Below are 6000 nucleotides of genomic sequence, written 5' to 3'. Positions count from 1 at the left end.
ATGACATTGAGTTATGTTTTACGTATTTCCACAGTATGTATGGGGAAGTTCAGTCTTTATACTTATGAAACATACAGTTACTCCAAATAAAAAAAACCTAAGCATTGGAAGTGTCATGTGTATTAAATGTAGACCCTTTGGGATGCCTAACAGTTAACTCATCTGTGAGGCAAAATTTGTCCCGTTCTAAGTAACGATAAACACATGGAAGGGGGTGGGGGGAGGTGTTACTTGAATGACACAAGATGGGCTTCACTTATCACTGGGAATTACTGACAGCCCACCTAAAATTCATTAATTGTCTGGCTTTAGACTCGGTGAGCTGTTTCAACATGTGTGTTTTATCTCTCTTTGTACTGCAATAAATCTCCATTTCTTAGAACGTGCAATAGGAATCTATCCAGTTAGTCACTATGCTTGGAGAACACATCCACGGCAGCAATTTTACCTCGTGCTCCTCAACCACCGACACAGCCACGAAGAAATTCGCTTCACGTGCAAAGGTGCCGTCTCAGGTGTAACAGCCACCTGTGTTTGTCGCTGCCCTCGGAGCGCAGCTCACGAGAAAGCGGAGAGGAGCGGTTGCGTCGTAGTGGTGCTGGCTGCTCTGCCTGGTGCTCTCCATCGCCAGCTGGCTGCCCTGATGCTACAGAGCCCAGCAAGACCCAGCCCAAGACCTGATGAACTGAATTGAATCCAGCTGGATGCACTCACCTTAATTAGAGTGCCCTCCTCAAGCCAATTAATTCTACATAGGCAGCTCTAGGCTACTCCTTAGAAGGGTCAGTTTTCTATCAGAGAAAGGCTTGCTGCGCGTCGGTCCTGCCTCGTGAGCTGGGAGCTCCACTGCTCCTTGGAGGTCTGTATGTTCTTTAGCTATTCTGAGGTAGTGCTCTGCAGGCTGGTTGGCAACCATAGGAAAGGGAATCAGAGCTGCAACAGCAAAATACGAGCTGGTTTATAGGCTTGTCTGGGGCATCTGTATTGTGTATGTGTCAGTAAGGTCTCTGCTGAAAAAATTGCTCGTGGGTGATGCGCATCAGCAGAGGATAGGTAACCTGTAGAAACCTTTGCAATGTTTGTAGCTTTCTTATTGTGTAAAAAGAAAAATCTATTGCCTTATGAGTTTTAGAGTGCCTACCCTGCTACCGCAGAGATTAGGCTGCAATGGGATTTGGGGGGAAGCTACTCTGCTACAAGGAAATATGGGGTTTGCTTCAACTTGATGGTGCAACATTTCTTGCAGATCGGATGGGTTCTGATGTTATCAGTACGGCTGCCTGATTCTGGCGCGTTGAGGGAAATCTTTTCACTGCAGAGGATGAAGGTGACAGCAGATGCAGACCTGGTAAGTAGGAGAAAACTGGTTTCCTTGCTAGAAAACCTAAAAGTTAGGGAGCTTCAAGGCTGAAAGCAAATGAAAGGAAAAGTGGAAGCAAGTGGAACTTAATAGCTGAGATGGAAAGTGATTTGGGAAACCTGAAGTACTGCAAGGGCCTCTGTCCTCTGACCGAAATGCTGTTGTTTCTGGGGTAGAACTTGGTATATATTCAGCAATTCTGAGTGATGGCTTTAGTCAGGAAGCTAAGGTGATAGTCTCCATTTGAAACACCAAATGAAAATAATTAGTGGCTGTTGCCAGGCTAATAAGCAAACCCTGCTGCTCTTGACGAGTACAGCAGGCTCTCTCACATCTCCTGAGCTTGCTTCAGTCCTGGTGTTTCATGTGTGTTCAGATGAATTGCTGGAGACTGTGGTGGTGCCCCTCTAAATTGGTTATTTTGAAACTTCTGGCTCCTAGTAGGGTGTCGTGAGGGTTTTGTGAGGAGAAGAGAGAGACCTTGGTGATTTCCAGACTGAGTAATTACAGAAGACCTTGAGGTTTATCTCCAGAGGGAAGAAGTTGAATGAAGACAGGCAGTTAGGCTCTGATTGCTGTGTGGTGATGATAGACCTGACCTGAGTCTATCAAGGAGAGCCAAGTATCTTTCCTCCTCCTCCTCCTTCCCCTGCGTAGCCTGTGGATAACATGCAGAAGAGAGCTGAATAATTTGATACTGTGTATGCAACAGAAGTTGGAATTTCTGCTTGATGGTCACTGGAGCTAACCTTGAAGCTTGTGATGCTAGAGGGCAAGTGGTACCTGAGCCAAGGTTCTGGAGTACAGGGTGCAGGAAAAATGGTGTTGCGGTCTGGGTGAGAACTGTCAGGAATTGTCCTTCTCTCTGAGAACACAGCCGTGTTTGAACTACATGTTCATCTGCTTCTATTAAAGAAAAATACAGCTGCTTTCTTACTGCATTTATTGTTTAATTCATTCATGCTGCTTGTTGGAAACACCATCGTTAAAGTCCTTCTGGGGCATAGTTTGTTTTAAAGAAAAGTCTCCATGGAAAAGACTTTCCTTTAAATTTAGTACAAAAGAAAAGCCCAACTAGTTTTATTTATAGATCGGGGCATGAGAGATTTTCAGTTTTCAGGCTAGCTCTGTATCTCTGTTTCTCCCATAAAAACATGTTTAACATTTTTTCTCATCCTTCCAGAATAAAATTCTTTTATAGTGATTTTTTTTTTTTTTGCTAAAATGCAGCCACTTGAGTGACAAAAACGTTGGGTTTACCTGTTGAATAGGCAGTTCTGTGAGTTGTGATTCTGTTCTTGGATGGCATATTCTGGGTTTTGGCTATTCATTAATAGATCATTTCTTGTTTCTGTGAGGTTGTGATGGTTTATATGCCTAAAGTTGCCTGAGTATTTTCCAGATCTGTACCATACATATGACAAATTTTGGGATGTTATTAATACAGAAGCATTCAGAATTTCATTGTGCAATATACACTTGTATGAACAGTGAGAAAATGGCTAAATGGTGAAATGGTCAGAAATATGACTTCCCAACAACCTGGATGATGAGAAAATAAACAAACTTAGTATCAGATTTTGTGTTTAGTAGGGGGGAAAAATGCTAAACTGTGATTTGCTTGGAAAACCAGCAGTGTCTACGTGAATGACAACACTGAGGACATAAATCTTGTTTTCGTTGATTGATTTATAGTAAGATGCAGAGTTTTGAATGGCTTTGTTTAAAGGGATAGTTTTTCCTCTTCTGGTGAAAGTGAGGCTGTGACAAACAGGTCCAGCTGTAAAAATTAAGGGGTGAGGCGATTACAATGCAGAAATGCTGACCTGCCTTGTTGCCAGACCTTTTGCAAAGCTGAGTGTTACTCTCAAAAACAGCAGCAACTCTTAACTGTTTTAAAAAGAAGTCGGGGGACACTGGTCGCTTCTTCTCCTGTTGTGACTTCACAGTCGTTCTTTACACCCTTGTTGTGTCCTGCCAGCCCAGGTTTAGTGGTCAACATGCTCAGGAATGAAGTGTTTTGCTGTCCAGATGGTTCATTCAGCTGAGCTTTGTGACAAAATAATCTATTAAGATTCAAATTCCCTTGAAAATGTCAAGTCCTTTTGTGATCTTTAATTGATTTGCATTCTGAGTTGCTTAAGAGTGGAGTTAAAAAGCTGTTAGTAATAATTTCATAGAAAATATGTTCCCCATATGAATGAGCGCTGTCCCCCTTGTAATGCACCCAAGTGGCTGAAATGGAGAAAGCCCTGTTCCTCAGGATGTACTTGCTAAATGCAAGTACTGCTCTTATTTGAGCCGTTTAAAATCACTGTATGGGTGATCTCACTCCATTATTTTTAAAGAAACTTCTCAGTTCACTCTATTTAACTTTATACTTCAGAGAAATGAAACTGTTTCCCCATCTCATTTATACTGAAGGAACAAAACTGCAGCTGAGTGGTAGTCGAGCAGCTCTCGTGATGTATCTGTGTCAGGGTACTAAAAGAATCTGGAGTGAAAATATGAGAAGGTCTTTGGGTATATATCAGGAAAGAGTCCTGTTGGCACAGTTGTGATACTGTAGCTAACTACTGAGAAAAAGGCAAGTTTTTCTCGAGCGAAGGGCAGCGCACAGCAGTGTTGTGCAAAGCTGCTCTGCAGGGACCCTGGTTTCGGAGAATACCCCGTGTAACATCAGACAGTGTAGTCCAACCGCAGGACTCGGAGCCAGGACACAGCTGCATTGCTGCCGACTTCGTTTTGGTGCAGTGTGCTTGCCTGTTCTGTTGCTTACACGGCAGCTTCGAGGATGATTTGTTCTGAAAAGTGGGAGCTCTTTTTGAGCGTCCTGCATAGTTTGTGATTGCATAGAGGATTTAAGTATCCTACTGTAATACTGTCTTGCTCCTATGTTTTCAGCAGTGAATCTGGAAGCTACTCTTCCAGCAGTAGAGCGGGCAGCTTTTAGAATGGTAAATGAATGAAACGAGACTGGAAGAGAAAGGCCTGCAAAAATGAGGTGTATTTTTCTATCGAACGGATTCAAGTTTGCAGCTTGCTATGCCGCTTTGGTATAAAACCCGCTTTGTTCTTTTTGGGGGAACTTTTTGTGACACGGTATTTCCTTCTTTTAGTGGTGACAACCTCGTGAGAGAGCTCTGCCTTCACTCAAAGGCTTGGTCTGCCAACCAGCTAGGGAGAAGTAGGAAATGGGACTCCCTTAGCAGATGGATCAAGGCAATGGGCCTTAATACCACAAGAAAATGAGAATGGCCAGGACTTTTTCTGCCTTGGGAACCTTTAAATGACTCATTCAGGTCTTCGGTTTGGTTTCGCAGTACTTGCCCTGTGGAACGTCCTACCCCTGCCAGGCCTCGGGAGCAACTTTGCCTTTCTGGCAGCAGCAGAGTTTGGGGTTTGCCTCCTGGGAAATGCCTGATACAGCAGGTGACATGATAAAACCGAGCAGGATAGAAATTGTGACAGGTGATGCCGTACTAGGCAGTTGCTGTGGTCGGTTGTTTAGAAACACATACTCTGGCTGGAAGGCACTTTGTGACATTTCCCCTTAAAGATAAGCAATTTGCGTTTTGCCTTTTGGCATATAGAAATGATGAGGTAGAGTTGGAGCTCATCCTGAGAATGGTGGCCTTTTGGATCCCTGAGTTGCAACTTGTCAGCCCAGCTATCACCTGGGAAGTTCCTTATCTGTCTTTTTTTCTGCTTAACGGAGAGAGTAACTGAATACTAACCTTAATGCTTACAGACAGTGCTGGAGATGATTGATTTCTGAATGTCTTTCTAATTTGGGTGCAGTTGTACCTGCAGGACTCTGCCAATACAGACATTGCGTAGCTGCTAAATGATACGTGCCGGAGCTGAAATCACACAGACGGTGTCTATAAAGCGAGAGCCTTGAATACTCATCCCTTGCACATCCCAAATTGTACAGCTGGTGTGCAGAGTGGTGAGCTGTGGCAGTTGGAGCTCTTGGGTGGCTGTCACGTGCTGCTTTTTAATTGTGAAGGTAGGGAAGAAATTCCCCTGCAGAACCTAGGAACCTGTAGCAGTCAGACTAGGCACGTGGTTTTGCTTGCAGTGTGTTGTTACTTGGGAGCTACCGCTTGGAGATGAAGTGATAGGTACTTAATTTCTTCTTGAATTCAGCAAATGCTACCAGCAAGCAGTGGTGGTAAGCTTTTTTCAGGGAAGTTTGATTGGAGGGGCTTCAATAGATCGATAGAATGAAAGTGAAGTTAATCTGCCATGCCTTAGCTGGATAATTTATGAGGTTTTCCTCCCTGAGTGTATTCCTCTAGGAAGACGATTTTTTAGGTATTGAGTAAACACTATTATTCAGCAAGACTTTTGTTTTACCCAGGTATCAGATTAATTTCTTTTAATGCTATACCAATTGTAAAAGCCTTTCCCGTACACAGGATGTAAATAAGCGCTTTCATTTTTTGACAGGGAATAGTGAGTATGTCTGGGGCTTTCCAAAAAGTAGTTGTTCCTTCCCCAAAGGTTCTGCTCTTTCCTCTGTTTTAACACAAGTCTTCACAGGAATAAACCCAATGGAACATGAGTCACTGTAGGAACAAGCATATGGGCAAGGTGGGCTCCTGGCTTATAAATGGTACAATTGTAGATACAGA

This window comes from Harpia harpyja, chromosome 7 (genome assembly GCF_026419915.1).
Source record: "Harpia harpyja isolate bHarHar1 chromosome 7, bHarHar1 primary haplotype, whole genome shotgun sequence".
Classification (NCBI taxonomy): Eukaryota; Metazoa; Chordata; class Aves; order Accipitriformes; family Accipitridae; genus Harpia; species Harpia harpyja.
Note: the sequence above shows the minus strand (reverse complement) of the source record.